Source organism: Numenius arquata, chromosome 4 (genome assembly GCF_964106895.1).
Source record: "Numenius arquata chromosome 4, bNumArq3.hap1.1, whole genome shotgun sequence".
Lineage (NCBI taxonomy): Eukaryota > Metazoa > Chordata > Aves > Charadriiformes > Scolopacidae > Numenius > Numenius arquata.
Window position 1 is genome coordinate 66,597,218 of NC_133579.1, and position 26,019 is coordinate 66,623,236.

Sequence of the window (26,019 nt, forward strand, 5' to 3'; positions counted from 1 at the left end):
CTATTTCTTTTTCCCTCTACTTAAATTTTACATAGTCAGGCCCTTCTAATTAGAAGTGTATTGTGTATGTACTTAAAACTAACTATTTCACTATATGTTTTCTTAAAAGGTGAGCTCATTAGTTTATAATAAAAGTCTTGTGAAGAATGTGTTTTATTTCTCTGTAACATTTTGATGATGATAAAAAATGTGATCAGGTAGTGACTTCTGTCCCTGACTTCCCCAGAAGTATAGTTGTGATGAGAGTAACTGGAAAACCTGTACACTTACAGCTGTCATTGCCCAGTGTAAAAAAAATATTGTGGTATGTTTCCTGTAGATTTTACTTTTAGTAAACAAGTGTGACTATTTACGCAGTGATTTGTTTTATGTAGTGCATTGCAGATAGACTGTTTGTTGAAATCCATTTTGGTTAGAAAAACATAGTCTTTAGTAAGCAGTTGCTGTGCTTGCGAAGGTAGAAAGGAGAGAGAGGCTGGATATAAACTATGTGCTTGCAGTGCTGGAGTTACTAACTGTCCTGGGGCTGTAACCTGGAACAGAAATGGCTTGCCTGTAGTAGGTGGCACAACAGAAGCTTCCTCCACCCCTCAGAGGGCTTCACTTGCTGACTGCTGGTGTTGCACTTGGTGATGTTGCCAAAAGAAAAAAAAAAAAAATTTACGAAGCTATTCCCAGAATACTTCCAGTTAGTGTGTGTTGGCCAACAGAACTGATGACAAGATCTTTTCCAGTTCAGTTGTGGCCATCTTTCTATTTTACTAATCCTGTGCCAGAATTGATGTGGTATGGTGAGTGTCCTTTAACCAGTAGAATGGAATTGGTTAAGAAAGAAGGTCTAACTAAAAGCAAATGACCAAAAGTATTTCTTTGAACTTCATGTTTCTGTTGCTGCTCTATTAATGAGCCTGATGTTGTTTGTAGCCTGGGTTTATTCTACTTTTTCCCTACTTCTCCTTATACTCTTTCTGTTCTGACACATGGGATATTCTGGTTGTTCTCCATTTCTTCTCTTTGCTGAGAGTCACCGCTTTCCTTTAGCGTGCATCATTTGTTTTCTGCTCTCAGAACCTGGCAGTTACTAATTATGGAGAAAGACAACTTTTGTTGTTGTTTCTGACCATTTTTTATAACGTTCATTAAATGTAGGGGAGAGAACCATAGTGGGTGCTCTTTCATGGGACTTGAGACTGAAAGATTAAACATCCTCCAGCTCAGAAAAGAGCAAATATTACTGTATTTGGGTTTTACAATAGTGAGGAAAGCTTGTATCTCTAAAGAACACTTCTCCCAAATATATCTTAACAACAAACTCAATGCATGAAGTTTGGGTGATACAAAACTAACTGCCATTTATACCCTGTCATAACAGCTTGTTATGGAGATCTTTGTTTTTCTTGGATGAGTAAAAAATTAAACATTTAGTATTTGGATTGTCAAAGCAAACATACTTTAAGTGGAAAAATTAATACTCGGCACAGTGAGATGATTCTTTCAAATTAAAAAAAAAAAATCAGGCTGAAAGTGTTATATAGCATTATGAATATCATGTGGCAGAAGTATTTCAGTTTTGTTTATTCTCTGCCTTCTGAAACAGTTTTTGCTACGTAACTTTTTTTTTTTGCATATATGACTTTAAAATGCCCTGATTCAAACCAGCAATAGTGTGTTCACGCTGGCGATTGAAGAATGACTGAGAAGCTGATTTCTCACTAATACCATGTGCCAAAGGATGTGTCAGAACCCAACAAGTCCTGTAGGTTCAACCTTTTTTTTAATGTGATGTTCTTTTAAAAACAAAACCACTCCAAACTCTCTGAACCCTTGCATTGGAAGTGCTGATGTGTATATAGCTGGTACAAGCCAACTGACAGTGCAATCTCTGTGCCTTTCTGTATAGTTTTTAGAAGTAGTCTGCTGCTGTTCAGTATCAATACAGTTGAAGCTGCTGAACCGGGGCAATGATACGGAGGGCAAAGAGTTGCTTAAAGACCATTAGCAATGGGAATTGGGAGCTTTTCCTATGCAGGTTTTATTCTCAGCTGGTTCATCTTAAAGTAAGATTAAAGGTAGAGGTAAGCAATAGCAATAAAGAATTCCCAGTACAATTAAGCAGGTGGAGTTTAAAAAATAATAATTGGTATCCTTCAAAAAACAAACAAACATTAATTCAAGGAAAAATAGGAAATAAAGAGGAACTAGAGCAGGTAACGTCCATCAAGCAATTTATGAAGACTAAGATGACTGTGTAAAGCAAATAGCTAGGCAAAGGTAAATAATCCCTTGAACAAGTGAAAAGAAGGAAGAAATTAACATTAAGAAGTGAGGCAAAGAACACCATGGAGAAGCAGTTCCCATTCGGTACAGGGGGGCTCAGTTACATTGCAGTAACTCTGTTCTCCTGTTTTAATACTTTGCTAAATATCACAGAATATGCATTATCCCCAGAATTCAGAAGTGCAGATAACCCTGTGGCTGAAAACACTTATAAAGATGTGCTAGTAACTGTTTTTGGCAGGTTCCTACCTCAGGATAGGAGGAGCAGGAGCTGGCCCGTTGTTTAAATGGCTCTAATTTCCAATTTTCAGCCATTATGAAAAGAGAACATGCATTTCTGGGAAGGGGGAAGTGAGAGCAGGGAGTACAAGGGGGAGAGGGAGACAGGGGCATGGGAGCTCGTGTGGGTGTATGGTATTAAACCTGTGCAGTTGATAAACCATCACTTATCACATGGTATATGTAGAGATAAATGAATTCTGTCCCTTTCTATATCCCAGCTAACAGTGTAGTATAGGCAGTATTACATACACAGATTCACAGAATGGCTGAGGTTGTCAGGGACCGCTGGAGATTGCTTGGTTGAACCCAGCTCAAAGCAGGTATAACTGGAGCAGGTGACTGAGGGCTGTGTGCAGGCAGGAGTTGAGTGTCTTCAAGAGACTCCACAAATGCTCTGGGCAACCTGCTCCAGTGTGTGACCATCCTTATAGTAAAAAGGGGTTTTCTTAGGTTTAAACTTCATATCTCATATTTTGGTTTGTTTGTTGCCTTTTGTCCTGTCACTGGATGCCACTTTGATATGCCAGGCTCTGTCATCCTCTCTCTCTCCCATCCCCCTCCCCATCAGGTGTTTGTACACATTGATGGGATTCCCCAGGCACGTCCCTTCTCCAGAATGAACAGTCCCAGCTCTCTCAGCCTCTGCTTCTATGTCAGATGCTCCAAATCTTTGATTACCTTTAGGGCCCTTCCCTAGGCCCCTTCCAGGTTGTCCCTGTCTCACCTATACTGGTGAGCCTAGAACTGGGCCCAGTGCTCCAGATGTGGCTCTCACCAGGGCTGACCAAAGGGCAAAGATCACCTCCCTCCATCTGCTTGTGATGTAACGCCTGATGCAGCCCAGGAGGTGGTTGGTGGTCTTTGCTGCAAGGGCTTGTTGCTGGCTCATGGTCAACTTGGTGCCCACCAGCGCCTTTTCTGCCAAGGTGCTTTTCAGCTGGTCAGCCCCAGCCTGTCCTGGTGCATAGGGCTATTCATCCCCAGGGGCAGGACTTTGCACAATCAATTTGGTGAACTTCATGAGGCTTACACATTATATTAGTTTAAGAAAATCTCATTTTCGTTAAAAGGATATTAAAATTAACTCTATAAAGAAAATAATACATAACTCAGTGTTTCTTGTGGGTAATCTACTTGTCCTCGTAGAGATGTGACTATTCTTGGGTGTGTTGTGTAGGCTTTTAGAAATACAGGCCTGCAATGAATTTCTCTTCTGAAAGAAAAAGAAGTGCTTTTGTTCTGTCAGAGGCTTGTATTTTGGTTGGTGATGGATATACCTATTGTGCTTTAGTAAAGTGGTTGCTGGACACTAGCAGCTTTTGGAAAGATCCGGGAGTGTTGAATCCCCATGATCAGTGGTATTGACCTCTTGCTGAAGCGGTGGGTTTGCCTGGCAGAGCGTGCCATGGGAAATATCTCTTTACCCTAGCCTGGTCTTACAGGCTTCAGTATCTGTGAGTGGCTGAAATCCCAGATAGGGTATTAGTTGATTGGTCTTTGATCTTCTGCTTTTTAATTGGCCTGTGTATAGTGATTTAAGCATAAGGATTTTTGAATTTTAAGTTACATTTCAGAAAACCCTGACAAACCTAAAGCACAACCCTTAGTATCCTTGCTATACTATTTATACAGAAAGTGCCCCTGAAAACACATTGTTCAAGGTGTCACATTGAACAGAACGAGACTGATGCTTTTAAAGCCTGTAATGAAATAGTTCCACAAAACTCTATCTGAGGTACTAAGTGCGTTGAGGTGGATTAGATTCAAGGACCTTTACCTTACTCGGGGGTAGTTTTTTGTCTGCTACCAAAACTGGTTCTGTAAGTGCTGAGTTTTTTTAATCCTGTATCTGTAAAGATATTTTATGGAATGGGGTATGTTTTCCCTTTCACATTATTTGGGGATTGTGGGACTGTTTAGTATGAGGAAGAGGAGGCTGAGGGGAGACCTCATCACTCTCTACAACTACTTGAAAGGACATTGTAGAGAGGTTGGTGCTGGTCTCTTCACACAGGTAACTAATGACAGAATGAGAGGGAATGGCTTCAAGCTCCAACAGGGTAGGTTTAGACTGAACATTAGGAAAGAATTTTTCACAGAAAGAGTGGTCGGGCATTGGAATAGGCTGCCCAGGGAGGTGGTTGAGTCACCGTCCCTGGATGTGTTTAAGAGCCGTTTAGATGTGGTGTTGGGGGATATGATATAGGGGAGAACTTTGTAGTGTAGGGTAGATGGTTGGACTCGATGATCCCAAGGGTCTTTTCCAACCTGGACGATTCTATGATTCTATGATTCTATGATTTCTTTTTATAGCAGCAGGTATTTTCTGTCTCCGGTTACTAGTCAGATACAGTAGAGCATGATTCCTTTGGAGAATGCATTCCTGCACTAAATGCAGCAAAGTGCTTGGGATACTTCCTCGAGGGAATTTGTTTTTGTAGGACGTCCCTGCCTTAAACTCCTCACCCTGCCCTGTGATCTGAGCTGGCTTTTCCCTTGAGATGGACAGAGCTAGGATATTACTCTGTTTTGAAGTCCTGTAGGATAGTGTTGTAGTAAGGTTAAAGTGACTCTGAAACTGTCTTATCTTTTGCTTACAACGTTTTGTGAACTCGACTTTATGCTTTGGAATTTAGAATATAAAAATACTTTTTTAAGGGTAGCCTATGATCTGCATTTAGGTCAATTGTATCCGTGTTTTTCCTGATAACGTTTGGGTTTGATATTTTTGCTCTGGACTTGATATTCTGCCAGTGTAACCAACTCATAAGATTAAATGTAAAGGTATATAGGTGTCTTATTTATAAGCAGTATAAATAATGAAGAATAAATATCATTAATATCCTTTCAGAAGATGTTACTGGTTTTATTTTTCAGGATGTTGGGTCGTTCTGTGATGGTTCACTTTAGGGTCTCTTAGTCTGGTTTCTTCCAATGGCAGAACGTTGTTGACTAACGTTTTCTGCTGTTATTTATTCTATTTTAGAATAGCTTGCTTAAAAGTTGGTTGTTAGCAACAGCAAGAATAAACATTCAATAAGCTGCTAAATTTAGCTTCTGTAAACCACAGTAAATCTATTAAGGCTTTTTGAAGAGAAATAAGCAGGAGACCATGCATCCTTTAAAATAAAGTTACTTTGTTCTTTGGTCTCATACTTCACTGATTTTCACTCTTTTTGACTGTTACATCTCAGATACATAAACCACTTATCCTATGGACCTCCTTCAGAGCCTGTTGTGTGTTTCTCACTAGCCGTCTTTCCCCTTGCTTGATCCGTTCCCGAGTGCTGTTACAAGTCATTCATGCATTCAGGGACTTTGGCTTTTCCTAAGGAGTTCTCTTACTAGTTGAAGTATTATGGATAGGAACAGCAGGGGGGCTGTCTTATTGAAACAGCCAAAATGATACCGTACTTTGGGAAGTATGATGTAGTCGTGCTCTTGAGGTGTTCATGGCTTGTCTCATGGCATGGAGTAAGTTTGACCAGTATAGTCATCTTCGTTATTGAATATAATATATATAATTAATATATCACATTAACATAAATTCTCCTATGTCTATGTTACTGCATTCACATGAAGGCATGCTCTGGTGTGTATCCAACCGTTTTCTTTCTGATAGCTACGAGTTGTGACAGAAATGTGAGGGCTTTTAGCACTGAAGTAGCAGTGCGTGGCTTCCAGTTCTCTCCTTGCCTCAGCTTTCACCTGTTCATGAATAAATGCTAGGTGTGGGGTCTCACTTTTATGCTAGAAGGAGCATCAAAAACTGCAAAATTTGCTGAAATGCTAGTTTAACAGGACTTTGATCTTAGACCATGCAAAATGTTTAAGACTCTCAGGACCGAGTGGACTAATTTGAAGAGTAAAGGGCACGAGTACCTCTGGATGCTATAGAATTTCTGTTCACCAAATGTAATTGTGCTGATTTTAAGTACAGAAGGAGGTTATTCTTTAAGAAATACAAAAGCTTGTTCAGAGATAAGAGATAAGAAGGACTTTCTGGTGCTTGTCATCTTTGCAAGTGAAAATAACCCTGGAAGAAGGTTTTTTGTTTCTTTGTTCATATTTGCAAATGTGATTTATATGATGCATTTTGCAAATCAAGCAAAAATCCAAAATCCCTCTTTTAAAGTGAAATAAAATGTAACCACTTCCTTTAAAAGCAGCTTTAAGCCTTTTGCTTTTACTAATACATTTTTAGTGTAAAAGTAGACTGTGATTTACACTTGTTTATCCTGGAAAGTTTAATCTGTGAAGTACCTCTGGAAGAGGAAATGTAAGTATTTCAAAGCTGTTTATTGTATAGATCCTATTAGCATAAGGAGATCGCTTCCACTGCATTTGAGATGAGTGTCATAGCCTTGCATTATATTGCATTTTATTGTCATAGCCTTGCACTTATTGCATTTTATAGAAATCATGTGTTGCTGTGGCTTTCGGTGTTTGTGTTCAGAGTACTTAAGGTAACAGGACAGCTCTAAAAACTGCAGCTAGGAGCACTGTTATTTTCCACAGCTCTTGTGTCGAAGAAATCTGGGGAAGAGCTGGATTGTCTGAAGTAAAAATATCTGTGGAACAAACTTCGTTGGGTGGGAGGAAACCTGGCACTTCATTATTTTATTTTTTTAATTTTTTTTAAGGAGAAGTTGCCAATAATATTCTTTCTTGCTTAGATCCCCTAAATTAGTCCAGGTAACATTGATGAAAATCTATCCTTTTGCCATGATGAAAGGCTCACGTGCTCACAGACTGAGGAAATGCTTGTGTTCAAGATATATGCTGTATTTGCTGTGCAAGAGAAACATCTTCCTCAGATAACGAAGTTACTAAGTTTTAAATGGTGGCTATAAATGTACTAACTAGAGTTTTAATTCGCAGTTCTTTTCTAAGAACAACTGGAGAAGCTTATGTGACTTGCACTCTGGCTTCCTCAAAGCCTCGGTGGATGGATTTATGCACAATCCTTACATTTATACAGTCATGGGAGATCTGTAAAGATCCCAGCAATCACACACCATTAACCAAAATTAAAGTTTTAATATTAGTTTTGTAAAGTAACATAGCTCATTGTTTGATTTTTTTTTTTTTAAGATAGCACTCTAATCTTTGATATGAATTGTACAAATTAGTTGAAAACAGTGAATACTTCTCTTGTATTTGATGGATGATTTTTCTTTTAAGGTTCAGCATTTCCTCTGACAAAAATTTCTAGAAGAAAGAGTTTTCTACTTCAGCATTTGGGATTTCTGTTTTCCTGTAGCTGTGCTCATCCATATTACAAAACACTTACATGACTTTTATTTTTACGTTTGTTTTGTTAGTTAACGTTTCTCAGCTTGAGCAATGCCAGTTTCGCTGTTCTATAGTTGGTTAAGCTTTACCATGGAGCGTAGCCTTGTGCTCTCTGGTTTACAAATGCTGCAGAATGATTTTATATGCTCGGAACAGAAATTTTACTGCACTGGAAATCTTCATTTAAAAACTTACTGGTTGGGTAATTTTTGTATTCTTTAAACTTATTGAATATTGTCATCCATGGTTGTGTTGTCTTAGGTTGATGGAAAACGTAGCTGTTGAAGGATTCTGTGATTTAAATGCTGTTTGTTAGTTACCTTTAGGAAGGTTTTTTGCTGCATTTGAGTGCATTCATTTTCTTGCACACATCTCTGCTGTAAAAGAAAATGTTAAAAGCTGTTTGACATGATGACATAAAATGCAGAGAAAAAGCAGACTATAGAGAACTGAGTGTTTTCCATTGTATAGTGTTTAGAAGATAAAAAGATTATGGACCGCTTGTGATTACATGTGTTGCACGGCCGCATTTTGCAAAGGAGATTTGCAAAAGCCTGGGTTATAAACCTGTGTGCACTTTAGTTTAACATTTCACAAGGTTAAAAAAAAAAAAGTACAGGGCTTGTTAAAATCAACTTTTAAACACTATTCTGGAAATCTTTTTGTCTTTAACATGAACACATTTGGGACTATTTTGAGTACTCCATGATATTGATGCTCTGAGAGGTTAGAGTGGCCTTAGTTCTATGCTGCTTGTAAGCCTTGAATGCTTTAGGGGGCTAATTAGCTTTTGGATACTCTTTAAGCCTTGAGCCAGATCAAGAGGCACTGATGTATATTTGATTGCCATTTTAAAGAAGAAAATATTACCAGGGCTGTTTCATGACTTCGTGTGTCTCTATTTGAACTTTTTGATGGGGCTGTGGTTTCAGGTCCCCAGCTGTACAGGCTCCTTGAGTGCTGGTGTGTTACAAGCTGTGTTTACAGACATTTGAAAATCAGTGTAGTTCATCGCTAAGCATACAAGATACACTTTTCTTAGCAAACAGATGCAAATCTATTACATTTCAGTGATACGGGTAAACAAGGAAGGCTTCTGATTTGGAAAGTACAGCTCCCTGGGTAGTTTATGGAGCAACACTTCCACCTTTCCCCTTCATCAACTAAAATGGAGACGTGGCCATACTCGGTCTTTTTTCAGAACAAGAGCTTGCATGCATGTATAACCATCTGAAACCTGTTCTAAGAAAATGAGCGACACTTAAAAGGGAATCTAATTCTCTTTAGACTGCATTGCTGATGTTATCTTTAGTTGAAAGACTAAACAGTTCGTCTTCCCCCTCCTCTCAGACTTGGTTGAATTGCATAATTTTAGGAAACGTCTCCCACCAAACAGATAAAATAAAATTCGCAAAAGTAAGTATCGGCCTTTCTCAGTGTTCCTTATCCTGTTCTACCATATGCTTCCTTTGAGGATGTGATCTTCCTGTTGGGCTCTTAGTGCTGGCTGCCCCCTTCTTTGACAGACCGGAGTCAGATACAGGAGAAACTCTCAGTAAGATGGAGGCACTGCTTTGGACCAAAAGTTTCAGTTTTGTTTTGTTACTTATAAGGCTTTAAAGAAGAAGCTTTATGAGGGATGGGGGAAATTTGGACAAAACTATGCTTTGTCTCACATTATGGGCATTTGCATGAAAAGCATGTTAAAACCTAGTTGAAAATGTCTTGCCTGTTTAAGCAGGATGAGGACAATGATTTCACCAAAGGAGGCCTCATTCTGAAGTACTAATGCTAAATTTTGAACACGTTGGTTACAGTTCCTCCCTGGGTTAAACTCACACTTCAGATTAGTAGGTTAACCTCTAGTTTGTCCTTCCTAGTGAGAGCGTTTTCTGTTTATTTGCAGTTCAAAAAACAGGCTACTAAATAAAAACTGAAAAAATCTGGTTTGTGTTATGGTGTGGAATAGAATAAAATCTGCCTCTGCGTATATGAATTTAAGGAATGTGAATGGTGGGATGGGATTAGAATACTAACAGTTTGAAATTAAGCATGGCTGCAGGTGGAAAATGCTCTTGCTAATTTGTTAAAGGAAAGAAAGCTGGTGATGGTTCATTAAGAACTTGTGGTTCGTACAGTGGTGAGGTAGCAGAGGACTACTGGAAATAAAAGCAGTCTGAGACATTGTAGTTTGCTTTTTTTTTATGAGTTGAGACAGTAGGCTAGGTGTATTTTCTTTTCCTTGGAAAAAATAGCTGAGTTATCCAAGCACACTGTGATGAGCAGTGGTCTACTTTAGCTGAACTTTCTGATTGCAATTAATTTGAGGGTGTGCAGTTGGGGTTCTTGCTGCCTCTGCCATCTGACATTCATCTCCCTTCTGTTGGGGGGATTTGCTTTTTCTTTCTCATGGGAGGTAACCGAATTAATTGTTCCAGCACTAAAAAGTGTGTGAGAGACTAAGACGCTTTAGATTTGCCTCAAATATGTAACAGCATCATTGAGAGAAGACATAATAATAATTGAGGTCCACAGAAATGATGTGGGGCAGGATGAGGACAGAGCTTGATTGGTTTTGTTTGTTCAGCCTGCATATGGAAAGGACAGGTATAAGAGGTAAAAGAGGCTTTGGCATGGTTTTGGTGTGGTGTGTGTGGTGTTTTTGTTTTGTTTTGTGTTTTTTTTTTTTTCTTGCTCTTCAGAGTGTGTATCTAGTATATCAGAACAGCAAATTGGTTCTGATTCGCTTTTAAGAAGGGTTATTGGTTCCAGCAAGGCTAACTTTTAACTTTTCAATGGGACAGGTGTTGGGCTAAGGTGAAAATAAAACTTTCCACACTAAGTGTTCACTGCTGTTTTAAAAGTTTCATTATGAAAGCACTAGTAAGAAGTGGAGATTGGGAGTTCTGTTTAAAATGTGGGCAAAAGATCTCTCTTTTTTTCCCATGTATATTAAAAAAAAAAAGTGTATGATGAATATTACAGCAATAAAAGGTACAGTTCACTAATATGAAGCTCTTGTAGCTGGTTTTAAGATGGGTAATATGAGCTTTACAGAATCAGTGTTTTGCATATTATATGACCCCTGATGTTAACAGGTGTTTCGCTTTACCATTTCAAGGTGGATCAAGTGAGCAGAAAAGGTTAATGTCTTGAGTGCTGGAAGCAGGTGGTTGATAGCTTTGAATATTTATCTAATTAGGGCATGTTGGCTGTTGTCCTGGCAGACCTGACTGTTCCTAGGGAGGGAGCAGAGGAAAGCCTGCAGGAACTTGCCGCAGCAGGATTAATGCAGAAGTCAATACGGTCTAAACTTGTCCTTACTGACAGGTGTGGGGTTTGTTTGTTTTTGGTTCAAAAGACCATCTACTAATACTTAATATGTGTTTGTTCTAAAACAGAAAACGCTTGCTTGTCTGGGTGAGTGGAAAAAGCATCCTCTTTCGTACTTTTGAAAGGGTGTCATCGCGTGGTTATGTCAGAAGTGAACTTAGGAAGGGCAAAAAATAATGTTGGGGTTTTTTCCTGTTTTCTCTGTATTCAACAAAACTCTTGCTTTTTACACTGAGTTTTGTTGTAATTTGTGGCCTTTGTCTCGTGCACATCTGTAAAGACTGTGATGGTGTACTGAGACTTTATTTTGGCATATTTAATCAAGGCAAGCTGGGATATTGCCAACGCAATACAGCAGTTCACATTTGGCGTTGAATGCCTCAGCTGCTATCTTGACCCTCGGTGCACAGCTCTTATGTGAGGGACAAGAACATGGATGACTACCTCTCTTTGAATTTAACTTTTTAGGCAACATTTCCTCTGACTTGTGAACTTTTTTAAACTTTTGTGAAGAAACAGCAGAAGGACAGGCCAACAGCAAGAAACAGTTGACCACAGAATTGTTTTACTCCAAGTATGTGTTTGAATTGAAACTTTCCTAAGAGATAATGTCTGATAACTGCTTTTAACAGGATAAATAACCAACTTTTTCATGTATTGGTTTTACAGCCTGCAGCAATGGAAACTGATCTCCTTTAGTGTCTCCAGCTACCAACGCAACACAAATGCTAACCAACTAACTGTATGGACAGTTGCTCTAAATAGGAGAAAGCCTGTTGTTTTTCTTGGGTGTGTTGCAGTTTATTACCATGATTTCAAGGGAAATTTAGTAGTGAAAATGCAGAGGCTCATTTTTTACAAAAGGACAATGTCAAATTAAATTGTCTAAAATCTAGCAAAACTCATTATAGTAGCAATTTGTGAATACCTCTTATCATAGTGGGTAGCATGCATTTTTCCCATAAAAATTAAATATGCCTCCATTTTTTATTTTGTCTTTGGTTGTGAGATTTTTCATGAAAAGAATACCCTTAAAGTAGCTTGTTTCTGTAATATACTTCTGACTTGCATACAATTACCTTATACCAGGCATCAAACAACGTATTTTTGTCTGAGGAGCTGTTGGTTATGGTACCTGTGACTCAAAAAAATGAAGGAGAATCACAAATGTTGTTTAGAGTCAGAAAAGATTCAATCATGGATGTTTCCTAAGTACGGCTAAAACTTCTCTTTCACATCATTCCAAAAAACAAATACCATGTTTAACTTGAAATCTGAATCCAGGATGTATAACTTCTTATGCAAGAATAGTGGCAGAAAATGGGATTTTTACTTCAGGTTATCCTTAGTTTCAGATGCTGTGACTTTGAGGTTTAATATCTGAGCTTGAATTTAAACTTCCTGATATTTCCTGGTTTTGTATTTTATTTCTTGCTGTTAGTAGAAGGTCTCTTGTTTAGCTGGTATTGGACACGTTTGCTAGCTTAGTTAAGTGAACTGTGTTGGGCTTAACCAGCAAAGACATTTGATACAGGAAGTTCTTTCAAGATAAAGACCATAAAATTTAAGAGTTTGTGAAATGCAAGTTATAATTGCTGAACTTTTACGTGGGACGTGAAAGCTATGGTTATTGTGTTTCTATACATGTGAAGTTGTATGGCCTCTTGCATGTAATTGCATTTGTAGCTTGTGAATTTGACTGTATATGTATGCGTGCATGTAATGTGCTATACTCAAACGTTCTAGAGAACAGGTTAATATGTGCTTCTGCACAGGCTTTGTTTTGACCTGCCTTCTACGCTTCAGCAGAGTTGCTTCTGATTTAGCCCTGAACTAATATAAATCCAATGTATTGCTAAAGCTGGCGCTTCAGAATGTGACAACTTTGTAGGAGTCACCATTTATTGACATGCTGAAATTTATCTTTTGAAACATGGATAAACGCAATCTCAGTTTGGACCGTGTATAACGATGTGGGCTGAGGTGCTCGTTGCAAATGCACAGATACGGGCAGCCTTTCAAGACAAGCCCGAGTCAGCTTGCAGGTGGTGACGTGGAATGCTTGGTTTTGCTACGGTGTTTGGTAATTCATAAACATCCCTTGAAATGGAGCTGGGATTGAGGATCTGAGGGTAAAAATCAACATAATTTCTAAATGTTTTGCAATGGGAAAAGATCCCTTGTATTTATTACAGAAATAAAGTGCAGTCATGAAGGTAGCAGCTCTCCAACATAACTTAGGTACAGATCTCTAAGGATCCAGGGGAGTAGGAAATGACACAGCTAGAGGTCCTGGCCTATTGTAGATGTTAAGAAAGAAACCCCTAAATTTGTCAGTCTTTTGTTTAATGATGTTAACATGTGTCTCTCTTTTTTTTTTTTAATGTAGAAATTGAAACGGCAGCTCAATTCTTACTGGTTTTATTCCTTTGCTTCAGTAACTGACAGGCTCATGAGGAAGAGGATTATTTGCTTCATATTTGAAGTATATTGGTTCTCAGTGTGAGTGGCATAATATGAATTAAATGCAGTGTTAAAATATCTCTTGAGCAACATGTTTTTTAAGACAACAGTTCATGGTTTTTACAGCAAGCAGTGCATGCTGTTTAGTTTGTGGTTTCCACTTCTGTTTCACAAAAGATACCAGCTAACTATGTTTGTTGCAAAATTTTTAAATTAAGCTGTTGTGAAATGCTACTTGACACTTTACGATTATTGGAGGAAGGTCATCTAATTAGAATAAGCCAGGTATTGCTTGGTCTGTTGTTGTCATCGGTCTTTACTGATGCTGTGGTTGAGATGCAGCGTGCCTTGCTTGAATTTCTTGTGCCTGTTGCTCACAAACCACATGGGGAGATGACATTGTCACGTTCTAAGAAAGTTGTCAGGGAGTATGTTTTTATTGAGTAGATGGGCTGTAACTGACTTCCTCTAACATTCTAAATTATATTACTTACATAATGAGGTTTCCAGCTGGAGTGCATTGCTTGGTGCAATATTTCCATGTGAAGAGATGAAAACAGATTGAGTTGCCCTGTTTCTCTTATCTTTCCCCTGCTCCCTGCTGGAAATGTCCTGGTGGCACAGCTGCCACCAGCTTCACCCCCTGCCAAAGATGCAGTGTTGCCTTGTGGCTTCAGAACCAAGTGGCAGGTGGCAGGATAGAGGGTGCAGCTTCATCTTGTCTTCTCAAAACATGCTTCAAATACCTTTAGTTGTTGCTGGTGTTACATGTTCCTCTCCTGCCTTTATCCTCCTATTGAAGTAGCACAGCTTTGGTGCTCTTTTGTTAACCTTTGCTGACTGCCATGAGGATTTGGGGTATCCAGATGTTTGAAGTAGAATTAGGAAATTACTAGAGCAGTGTGCAAGGGTTTTGTTTACTTCTCCGATGCTGAGTTCTAATGCTTTCCTCTGTATTTTTCCTTGGTTTCTAATTTTATCATGGGAGAGACAAACCATCCCGGTGTGACAATTTTTTTTCCTATTTTATCTGACTTGAACGATAGTGAGAAGCTTCTAGTATGTTTTAATGAGGTTACCTTTTTCTCAGCATTGAAATCTGAAGTTACACAATAGGATGTTTTGTTACTGACCCACACTAAATTTGTTGGGTTTTCTGTTGTTGTTGTTTTACTTTCGTTGGCTTTATTTTTTTGTAAGGAATCTTATTTATTGCAATGATTTGGACACACTGAGCCATTGACCCAACTCAACAGCCATCTTTATTCAACTACAAAAGATTCAGTTCAGATAAGTTATCTGGGTTATCTTAAAGCTTCCGTGATTCGCTTTGTCTTCCAGCCATCATCTGTTAGTGGCTTGAATTTTTGTTTTGGTGTGGGTGTAGATTGTACCTTATTCCAGGCTGCTGCTTGTTTCCCTACCATGGTGTCCTGAGAAGCTCTGTACAGAGGTGCTCTGACCCAGGTCACCTGCAAATTCATGTGCTGTCCATGTGTGCCTCTTTATGTCCCTTCTGCTTCCACACCTGAGCAGCCCCATTCATTCACTAATCACATCAGTCGTAACGTTCTTATTACAGATCTCAGTAATAGACTGCAGTGAAAAGATACTTGACTAAGAATGGATGTGTTTTAATGTTATTTTAATTGTTTTCCATTTTCACCTTATGTGTTTAATTCTCTTAAATATGTATTTTATAAATCAAATAGACATTTTCTATAATACAGGCTGCTGCTGTGGCAGAAAAAACTCATCAAATAGAAATCAGTTAATTCACTGCAGTTATCTGGTCAGGACCCTTGTTGGTGTTTGTGCAGTATCTCCATTTTTGAAATATGCTGTGATTGATTCACTAAGTGCCTGGAATTGAGGTGAGAGAAGAGAGTTTTCTTTCAGTTGGGTTGGTACTGACTGAAGGGACGTCTCTTGCAGATCACACTGCTGAGATCAGAGCTCTGAACATCACTTGTAACTTCTGGAAGAGTCAGTGGGAGGTTACGTTCTGTCTGTCCCATTATGACAGGCTACTGCTACTGCCATGAGATGAGTTTCAGAATAACCATCTGGTATTTTTTCATTCTCTTGAAAAATGTCAACAAGCAAAACTTGTTGTTTTTGTTTGAGAGTAATAAGTAATTCCTTCAATCAAATCCCTTTGGGTTTGCCCCTGAGGCACGTGGTGTTAAACTTCATTTTCTGTCTTCTCCATGTAACACTTAGAAACCCAGGGAAAAGAAGTAAAATTTAGCTTTGTTTTTGTTGGAATTAGGAAGTTTAGTTGCCTTTTTTTACTTGAAATTTTGTCTGCTGAAAACTTCCATAGTTCCAAGAACTTCTATGAGGTCACGTGCTGATCTGGGGTCACTAGGTGGTATCTCCTCTCCTGCTGAGGCATGGTTTTCAAGCATCTATCCTATTTTTCTAAGCTCTGGTTCAAATCAACATCAGGAGGGTGATTTTCCAGGATGTCCCTGCAGGTGTGGAAAGAAAAGAAAAAAAAAAAAAAAGTATTAACTAACTGGGGTAGGCAAACTTGAGTTACAGTGAAGTTGAGTGTGCTTGTGTTTGTACATCACAGTAACTGTTCAAGAACTCGGAGACAGCTGTGGAAATAAAGCTGCTATCTTCAGTTAAGACAGCTCTCCATGCTCACAGATGAACAGCTTCACTTCTGCTTCTGGACCTCCTAGTGAGCTGTTTTACATGGCCATGCTCTCTGTCATCCTGTGTAACCTGTCCTTGTGACTGATGGAGAGCTGAGAATGTACGAAGTTCAAAGCCGTAATGAGACGATACGCATTATTAAATACCCTAACATTATTTCTAATACTCTGTTTCCCAGGATTCCCAAGGCTTTGCAAAATGAATACCTGAGTATTACAAAGTCTTAGGTTAAATCTGGATTGTAGGGAATTTGTATGATAGATGGAAAACAAGAGAATACTGAAAAATAGCATAGGACCATTGCTTTCTCTAGTGTGTTTAACCAAAGTGCTTTAATTCAATTCCTGAAACTGTTTAAAGGTTTCCTTAAAGTTAATTTAGACCAAACATGTTTTTCTATAGTTTTTGCTAGTTGATACAGTTATGTTAAACTATTTTGTTTATAGATATTAGCATCCATGCAGGTCGAGAAGTTAAATAAGTACAACTGGTACCTGTAAGTGGGGATCTTTATCAGTCATTCCTAAGGTCTTTTGTCGTCTTGTCTGTTTTCCATATCTGAGTGAGCTGTGTTCTGAGCGGGCCTTCATAGCCAGGCAGTGGCTAACACAAATAGCCCCATTTCATCGTGATCTACATCAGCCACTTACAGCAAAATTCTAGGTAATACTGGACTTTGTGTTCAGTTTCTTCGTATGTTCAACTGGAATTTGGATTATCCAAATTCCCTGTTGCTATTGCACACGCGGAAAATTATAGTTCTTCATGTAGTTTAAGTAGCCTCATTTATTCATTGCTTTATTTTGCACATAAGCACAGGCTGGTTGTGATGATCTGTGCATTTGTAATGTCTATAGCCATCTGCAGAGACGTACAGCATTTAGCAGTTGAAAACAAAACCGAACAACAAACTAACCACCTGGACCTGTAATATGGCAATCATAATAAATACTGCTGCATTAAGTGCATTGATTTAAAAATGTTCTTTATATATAACATATATATACTCCCATTAGCGTCTATATATATCTCAAGGTTCCTGATTATGTGCTAGCTTTATACCGCCTGAGGATGTTGTTAGATGTCTCTCTGAGAGCAAAAGCTTTCTTTGTTTATCAAAAGTGGTATCATTGGAAAGGATTAAGGACTTAAATTCTTAAGCAAAGTGGTCACATCTGGAGTAAGCTTTATTCCAGGGGAGTTACGGGATTGTAGCTCTGACTGTAGCCAGTATGAAACATGATGTGTTATTTTGAATGTGGTCTTCCCCTACTGTAATGAGTCTTTTGTGAAGAGACAGTTAAAGTAACTTCCCATTTTTGCCTTCCAGACTTACCTTACAAAACGAGGTATCAGGATGATCAAAGCCACAGCAGTAGGAAGCATGGGTAGCTTTGTCAGTGGCTACGGTTATCACTTTATGGCAATTTCTAGAGGAAGTCATGCATGAGTCATAAATTACAGGTTAGTTTAATCCTCAAAATATTCTCCTATAAACATATGCATGGTTTCTGTTGTTAGGGGTTACCATGTTGGGAGACATTATAAAATTTGCATCCTTGCTTAACTCAGTTGAAAATATATTCAAAATACAGAGGGGTGGGAGTACTGATAAGACACACACTAAGTCCACTGGAAAGTACTGCAACCATGGCTTAACGCTGAATCACAGTTGTTACTCTGTGTTGATCTAATCTTTTATATTATTAATGTTTGAAAACCACTAATGAAACTTCTTGGCATTGAACTGCCTCCATCCTGTTCACTTACTTTGAAAAGGAATCCCAAATAGCTTGCAGATGTTTTTTAAAGACTGGAAGAAAGGCATTGAAAAATCCCCATTCAGTCGTTTCTAGAGAGGACTGATAAGCTTGATAGAAGCTTACTTACTGATGTAAAGAGATCGTGGGGTGTAAATCGCTTATGTATTTCATAATTTTGTTTCCAGAGTTTGGAACTTAACTCTGGTTAAATGTCCTCAAAAGGTGCAAACTCAGCAAACCGTTGGCTCCTTAACTCTTTAAATTCCCGTGGCTGTTAGTAATTCAGAAACATTGGCAAAACCAGTCTAAGCTATCTTGTCAGATTAAAAGCAGAAATTACTTCTGGTTTTTAGAAGGTGAAGCAAGCACCCTGGTTTATCAGTGTTTAGCTCGTGCCAAGGTGACAGATGTCAGATGATCCCAGGGAACAGATTCATGTGGGAAATGTCTGGTCTATAATCTCTGCAAAGTTCTTTTATTTTATGTAAAAAGCAGCTATGAAACATATATTTAAAAAGCAATGCTAAGGAGATTGTGATAATATCTTCTGTGACAGTAATTATTTAGGAAAGTATCAGATTTTCTTTGAAAACTTCACTCCCTTTTGTTAGAAATTTTACAATTTTTTGGCTTAGGAGGACGTATTTCTGCTTTACATGGAATATGGTGAATCTGTGAACTTCTGTGCAGTTCTTTGAGGATTATTTTCTTCATTCAAACAGATGATGGATATCAGAATAAGAACAAATTCCTACCCTTGATATATTGGAAAACGGATTTTTTTTTTTTATATAAGTGTGTGATCATAGATGTTCCTAATGGGGAGCAGGCAATTTTTCTTGTAACTGTTCCCACAAAATGTGTTCAGAGGCAAGTTTTTAGCAGTAAATGATCTCTAGCTAAATATTTAACAGATAAATATGTTAATAAGTGTTGTGTTTTCTATTTGCATATACAGAAGCCAGAATGTAAAAATACAGAAAACCAGTAGAGTGAATTTGAAATAGGAATGTTAATGGTTGCTTTGTTAGATACAGAATGACTGAGGGGGAGAGAAAAAACCAAACCAAAGTAATCTTGTTTTATCCTTGAAGTGTTTTACTATAACATGGGTATTTTGCCTGGAGTCTGTTAAACTGATGGCTTCAGCCAAATTGTTAGCCCCTAGCACATCAAAAACATCTCTGATGGTTTAAGATGTCACTACTTTTATGCTGGATGTTATTGCACCTACAAGCAGAATTAGCAGTCAAAAAAGGTGTATTGAATTTTCTTAAGATTTTCTTCAATTCTTTCCAGCAGTTCTTTAGTTTTCCGTAAAATCCAATAAAATACAGGGAATGAAAGTTTGTAGAGTGAAGGACTAAGGTCACTTGGTAGGCTTCATAACTAGAGTTCTGCTTTTCTTTTGATTTCAACTCTAAAGCTTTGATCAGTAACCATCTCTGCACTGTCTTCGCTCTGTATCACGGATGTATCACTCTCTCCCGTGGCTCTGTGTGTACAGCTATACAGAGTATAGCTGTGCGTATAGCTATACAGAGTATTACTCAGTTTGCAAAATCAAATGCTTCAAAGTGAAGATCAAAATGAAGAATACCTATGTAGCCCTTTTTTTTCTTTAACCTTATGTCAGTTCTTATCCAATTATTCCATGGGTTTTTTTTCCCAGAAGGTTATTGCCATGTTCATTGATGTGACACAATTTCATTGCATGTCCTGAGGTGCCATTTACTGGTGTTTAATACTTTTTAAAACTTGCAAACTCTTGTCAGTGGGCAGCATTTTAATTTCCTTATGTTTTTTTTTGTGCTTCCCATCACTGTGTTATGCAAGTGCTTTACACAAATGGATTAATTTATTTTCACAGTACTCTTTGTGGTCAGAGCTTCGTGGTATTCTTCTTTTCTTAGTGCACTTGAGACCTTGTGAGTGGCAGCAAGGTTGAATGTATCCCTGAGTTGGGTCATCCAACATGTGGCTCTCAAAGCTTTGATGCTTCTGAACCTTTAGCTGTGGCTGTGACCTTCTATACCCAGTACCTGTTTGTGGTAGCTGCTTCTGCAAATCTGGCAGGCACCACGAGTGTAGGGTGTTCCCAATGAAAAAGACAATTTAGAAGTAGAAATTAATTCTGGAGCAGAAACATCTGTTGAAAGTGGGTTGTGGGTGGGTTTGTGGTTTTGGGGATGTTGTTGTTGTTGAGGATTTTTTTTTTTTTTTTTTGATGAAATTGAGGTAGCTTCGCTAGGAGACCATGTTTTCTCTTTCTGGAGTCTACTAAATCATGTAATACTCAGCTTTTGCCATGAGTGTTAGAATGGTCACAGAAATTACAGTTGCCCTCGTTAACACAAACAGGGGAAACCCACCCCATCCAACACTGGATGAGACAGAAAGTCCTGGGGACATGGATGAGCCTGTGGAATTGTGTTAAAGTGTGCTGTGAGTGGGCTGTAAGGGGGAAGTACTGGTGCATAGGGGTAACCTCACCTCTGGCATTTTCACATTTTGAGTGTTTGTGCAACCTAAATAATGTGTTTTGACCACAGTTTTGTGTGCATCGTTTTCGAGGTTAGAAAACAAACCAACAGCCATTTCTTACACGACCCGGCACCCTGTGCGCCACTGTAATCTCTTTCCCAGGCTGCTACGCCAGTTGCTATTTCCCCTAACGCCTGTCTCTGGTTCACCTCTGTTGTGCATTTGTGTTGTGCAATTCATCTCTTGCTGGAACAGTCTTGATTCACTGAAAGCAGAGGAGGCAGAGGCTCCTTGCTCTCTGTTGGGTACCAGGATGCAGCCTGGAGTTGTGTTGTCCTCTCTGGATGTGCCTGGTGCAGTCAGAGTCTCTGCAGGACGTGGTTAAAATCAGTGCCTTCTGCCGACCTAATGCACCTGCAGTTTTTCAGAGGCCTGTAAGTTGGCCAAATGTGAGCTTTTTTTCATTGTGTTGGCAGAAAGTGTGTCTGTCATGAAAACCTATTCTGTTGCCCATCTTGAAATCTGGCTATGAAAAAAAGTCATCCTAACTTTTTAAAAATCTTTGGCAAAACACTGTATCTCATTGTACTAGATCTTCAGGCTTATTCTTGGAAGAGAAGTTGGTTTCTGGAGAGTTATGATTTCATGCTGAAGTTTCCAGAACCAATTAGATACTTTGGAAATTTCAGCCTGCTGGACAGGAGGGGATTTGAGCTGAAAAATAAGGTATTAGCCAACTGTTAGAGTAGACTTTTTGCAAGCAATCTAAGAAGTGTAGCAGCTGACTTGTAGTTTGGCAATCCTAAGATTCTTTTAAAATGACAACTAATAAAACAATTGTTTCTATGAGGAAAAACGTTGAAGTACATAGCACTGTGTGTTCAGTGATTTTGATAAAGGAAAAAAAAAACCAACAACCACCAAACAATAAAGCTAGTCTTAAATGATTCAGGCTTAAAAAAAACTGACCTGAAGGGGAAATTAGAGAAACAAGTAATTCTTCCGTGGCTGGTTTGCTAATGGGTGGTATGGTGAGCTCCGAGCTTGTGTAGGCGGATGGCAGGAGCTGTGACTGGGGTTGGGAAGCAGCCAGGTGTGAAGCCTGTGTCCCTCTGCCCGGTACCGGCTCTCCGCAGAGGTAAGGGCAAGATGTGGGGAGACATCAGAGCCCCTCCGGCTGCTTCTCCTGCCCCTGGCCTCTGCCCCGGCGAGCTCTGAACCCAACTGCTTGACAGGTGGTGGAGGGGAGGTAGTTGGGGTTGTGTGTTTTCCTGCAGATGGTTGTAGAGTTACCAGATAGGCTTTGTTTACCAAATGTTAATGGTTTCTTAAGGAAATAATTCTGTGCCTTCTGGAGCAGAGTTTCATAACTGGGTGGAATACTTCAAGTTCAACAGATTGCATTTTTAAATGCTGTCTGGGTTATGACTAATTAATAGGGCAGCTAACTCGCATTGCTCAGAAGCAACTATAGCTGCAATGACTTGAAGTGCACCTGCAGAGCTATTGTTTTGTGGTCCTTGTAGATTATAAAATGGTTAAAGAAAGCATGATGGGTTCTAATTTTACCCTGACTGTTTTACACCATCCTGTTATTTTAAGGTTGAAATTGAGAAACGCTCCCAATGTCATTGCTGCCACTTTGCAAATGGAACTGACAGGTACAGCTCAGGTTTTAATCAGAAAAATTAACTACTACTTGGTACACTTATCTCAGTAGTTGTAAGGACAACATTTAATATGTTTTGGTCTTTTTCTGCTTCAGTTACACTTTGACGTGGACGGCTCACTGAGCTTAAACAATGAAAGAAAATCTGTCTCACCTTTCACGAGTTAAAGTTTAAACAGCGAGGGTTAACTATCTACAGACCGGGACTAAAAAAGGAGGTTTCTTAGCTTTGCACCTGTCAAGTGCTGCAAATAATTGCTGTTCGAAAGCAAAAAAAACCCCAAACACAAGCTGTACGGCAGCTGCCAAACCCAATGTGTGGGGTATACCTGGGTACCTGGGCTGAGTGGGTTGAGGAAGATAGAGCCTTTGGTGTGCAAAGTTGAGCTGTGTTTTGTCGTGTGGAAACCACGGGAGCCAGGTGTGGTGTTTGCACTGGAGGGAAGAGCCGGAGGAGTCACGAGGAGGGCTTTGCACTCGGGCGGGAGGTAGCGAAAAGCCCTGCTCTGACTTGAGTTGAATATGGCTCAAAGAGTTTTTTCTAGCCCTCTCAGCTGGTCTGGTAACAGGCAGCGTCTCCCCTCATGGACCCTCCCTCTGTTATGTCTTCAGGTTCAGAGGTGCAGCCTCCCTCCACAGTAATGAGCCACGTTAGGAAAATTATACGTGTTTTCTCCACTCTCCTGTACCAGGAATGAGCGAATGATGCGCTAACGCTTTTTTTTGTAGACATGAATTGGTCCCCTGGTTTTACTGAAATTAATTAGCCGTGTGGTGTTTCATGTTACTAGAAATCCATTATCGACCACTTCAAAATTGAGCAAAAAGAAAAAAAAAAAAGAAATGCAGATTCTGGAATATGCTGCTCGTGGTTTAGTTCAGCCCTAATTGATAAGGTTTTTAAAGACAAAGTCTTTTGTGATTTCCAGAAGTTTCTATGTCAGTTGGAGAACCAAAAATTGCAGAAACCCATGAGTTTTGAAACAAAATCTAAAACTTAAAGTGGTAGGACTGGTAGTAGTTTACATACGGTGGGACCGAAAGCTGAAGTACTCTCAGGAGTCCTTGGTTAAGGCATGTGTTTGCAGCAGCTTAAGCTTTATGCTGATAATTCATTTTGATATTAAGCTTCTTGTCTAACTCATTTTATATTTCCATGGTCAATACAGATGATTTTAGGATGCATTATTTAAAGAAACAAAAAAAGTGAAATTGTCTGATAAATTTGTTTTACTTGCTCATACTAAACAAGGCAGTAATAAACTGCATCAAGGTTTAGCATGGACATAAGTTGTTAGTCCCCCTGCCTCCACTAGGGCTTGCTTTTTTCCTGTGGAAAATGACATTATTTTAGTAAGTAATGAAACATGACCTGTTCAGGTGGTCTGAGAACACCTGGATCCCTAAAGTGATGTTGCTCAATAAATATTGGCTCTCCATGTGGAGTTTCTTACTGTATCTTGGAAAGCCTGGCTTCTAGGATGGACAAAAAAAAAGGAAACTGGGTTTCAGCTGTTGTGACAGGACATGAGGAAAAGGGCAGCTGTGCTTTCTAAAGGGTTTTTAGCTGTGACGCAACTATGGGTGGTTTGGGAACAAGGCAAACATTCAATACTGTGAAATCACCGGTATTCTGCCTAGGTGTGTGGCTGTGGCTTTGTCTGGTCGGCTTCTTGGAAGCATCTTCCCTAGAGCAGTTTATCTTTGAAGCTAGATTGTTTTAAAAATGAGAGTACCGATAGAATTAAGTGAGACCTTGAGAAAGAAAACTGTACTTATGGACTTAATTGCATTTTGTATAATCAGTGTCTAATAAATATTAATGAAATTAATCTGCTCTGTGAGGAAGGAAAGTATCGTCAGTTTTGTTTTAAGAGAATCAAGGAATTAGAACTGACAAAGGTCCCATAGGAAACTGGTGGCAGAGCTAGGAAATCGACCTTGCTTAGTAGAGTCCCACTGCAATGCTTAATCCAGCAGCATTGAAATTTATTATTTTTTTTACTCTTCTGTATGCCAGAGCTTGCAGCTGAATCCAGTCATGTTTTTAAGACTCTGAATTGTATTGTATATTGTTATTTTAAGAGAAAAACAAAACCACAGGAGAAATCTCTGTCTTTGCTAACATGTATTGAAGGATCTTTTATTTGATTCATGCTAAGAAAAAGCTGTTGTCTTTTTACTGCAGGTTGCTTGGCTAGTATTCGTTATCACATTAATCTTGTGCATCTCATTAAACTGGTAGTTAAACTGATACAAAAGCTGTATGTAGACCTCTAGAAGAGTAAGGAAACTTGTGCTTTTGCTGGTCTGCTCAATCACATGCCCCTGTGCTGGCTGGCTCTTAAATCTTCTGTTTCTGCTTGCTGTTTCAAGTCATTTTGCTGTCTTTTCTTCACACGGTGATTCCTGTAAGACGTGGGATGCTGTCTTTCAATATGTTCATGTGATTCAAGGACAGTGGAGTCCTGCTCTGCATTGCTGCTGTTGCTCAGTGTCTCGGTGCACTGAAGTGAGGTGTGAAGCCATGTCACGCTTAGTGTCCTCATCATCCATATTATTTTTACATTAGAGAACTCAAACATGGGTCAAAACTGTCCCCCTTCTCCACAGATTTAGTATGTCAGTATGGAGCAGTTTATCCAAGTCTATGACCATACTTGCAGTAAACATCTCTGGGGAGTCTTCATCCTCAGATGTGCTCAAAACTCAACTGGGCAACTTTGGGTTTCACTACTGAACTTTGGAGTTAGCCCAGCTTTAATGAGGTAAATGGGAAGTTAAGGGGGACTCTGGAGATCCCATCTGACCAGAGTTTTATCTACGGTTCTGTACAGCTACCTTGTTGATGAAGGTGTTTTGAAGACCTCTTTTTATATGACTATATTAAACTGTTTTATGACAAGGCACATTAAAAAAAACCTTGGTTTTTGAGGCCAGGAGAGTGTACCAGAAGAGCTTAGTTGACAGTGAACAGGAAAAGGGTTTTTGTTTTCTTTCGACTTCTTTAATGTCAAAAGAGCAAAGCCAACAAGAGCTGATTTGGAAAACAATGCTCTTTACAAATAGAAATGCCCTCAGTGACAAACTACTTGTTTGCTCATACTGGTCTGGAGCACTGCTCTTCCCTTGTTTGTTTTTGTTCAAAAGTCCAGCTATTTGTAAATATTGTCTTTGTCCTTTTCTTAAGAAAAGAGGGTAGCAGGATAGAAGCATATACACTTACAAATGTTCTCATTATTGAGTAAGGCCAGAGTGCCATGTTTATAATGCTGGCCAGGAGGCACGATGGTAAAACTGAAAAAAGTTAAGCAAAAAAAAAAAAAAAAGCAGGATCAGTAAACAAGATAGTTGTTAACTGTTTACAGACATTTTCTTCCTAAAAGTACAATTTCTAAAATGAAATTACTTAATCCTGAAAGCAGGAATTTCAGAGAATGAATTGTCAGTTTCCTGATTTGAGATTTTTTTTAAAGTGCTTTCCATTGCAATTTGAGGAAGAGACAGTAGTAGCTCTAAAGGAGGCAGTTGGACTAGATGATCGTTGTAGATCCCTTCCAACTGAACTATTCTATAATAGTCAATACAACTTTAACCCTTTAGAGGCTTGTTTCTGCCTCTATGGCTAGGGAATTTGTTTCCTTAAATGTTAGCAGCTATGAAAGCTCTTAGTATGTGAAGTTGGGTTTTATGATATCCATTCCCTTCTCTTTTCTGGGTCAAGGATTGTGCCATCCTGCCTTTCATGTTGTCTCCAAGGTAAGCTCCTGCGTGTCTGGAATATAA

General features: G+C 39.0%; 1 protein-coding gene across 2 annotated transcripts in view; it reads left to right on the forward strand.

Annotated features, from left to right (window-relative positions):
- The window catches only part of CDKAL1 (CDKAL1 threonylcarbamoyladenosine tRNA methylthiotransferase), a 424,960-nt gene that overhangs the window by 69,504 nt on the left and 329,437 nt on the right, over positions 1-26,019 (forward strand). The window lies entirely within an intron of this gene.